The sequence below is a fragment of the Vigna radiata genome, unplaced genomic scaffold, assembly GCF_000741045.1.
Source record: "Vigna radiata var. radiata cultivar VC1973A unplaced genomic scaffold, Vradiata_ver6 scaffold_431, whole genome shotgun sequence".
Taxonomy (NCBI): Eukaryota; Viridiplantae; Streptophyta; class Magnoliopsida; order Fabales; family Fabaceae; genus Vigna; species Vigna radiata.
In genome coordinates, this window is record NW_014541982.1 from 80,006 (window position 1) to 81,088 (window position 1,083).

Genomic DNA, 1,083 nt, shown 5'->3' on the forward strand with positions numbered 1-1,083 from the left:
CATGTACTCTTGTATCAATTTATTATTATAAATAAAAGATTATGAGAGGGATCAATCAAGCCCTCTAGAATTATTTTACAGTTTAATTCTCAAGTAAGCACAAGTCGGTGCTCCCCGCGAATTTCAAGAAGATTCTAGGTCTGCAATTGAAGAACCAAGCTGCAAAGGGAAAACTCATGAAGGTCAAGGCCTCGTACAAGTTATCTGAAACCGCAAAGAAAGAGAAGGAGATGAAGACCAACGCTGAGAAGAAAGAATCACGTCTGAAACATAGCAGAAGAGCAACCACCGCTGCTCCGACGAGCAAGAAAACTGAGGCGATTAAAAAGGCCAGAAAGAAGGCTGGGCCGAAGAAGAGTAAGAAGGTGTCGACTCCCGCGAAGCCCAAACGTCCCAGGTCCATTAGGTCTCCGCCCAAGAGGGTCAGGAAGGCCACCATTACTACATCTCGGAGAATGGAGGGTATGGTTTGGACGGTGACGGTAGCGGAGGCATTGCCAGCGGGAACAATTTTGGAGAAGGTGGCGGTGGGGAATGAAATGAAGCCCAAATATTACGTCATTTTAAATTTTTTTAAATATTTACACAGTGTAAGGTCCACATATTCATCAAACTTAACAGCTCAGTAAGGTTGTGCCACAATAGCATTTGCACCATTAAATTTTTAATGACGTGAGCGAAAAATATTGGACTGAACTTTTTTAATAAATTATGGAGCCTTCCTGAACATTTTTAAAAGATAAAATCATTTCGAACCAAACCCATAAAAGTAGAAACCAAAAGAGGTATTAAGTCTTATTACATCAATCTTCTGAACCTACCATTATTTAAAGCTTATAATATTTTGATGAATGAAATATAAAGAATTACATAATTTAATTGTATAGTGTGTCGTCTTCTATTTTACAAAGCACTATGCATGAAAAACCGTCCACTTTCTCCTTGTGAGAGACGTGTCTATGCTTTGGGTGTAATAAATAAATGCAAGACTAAATAAAACATTCCAGAGCTTATGTCTCTGGTTTTATTAACGTGTTCATATTTCTAAGGCCATAGAATNTGTTTTAATTTTGTCCTTTCGCT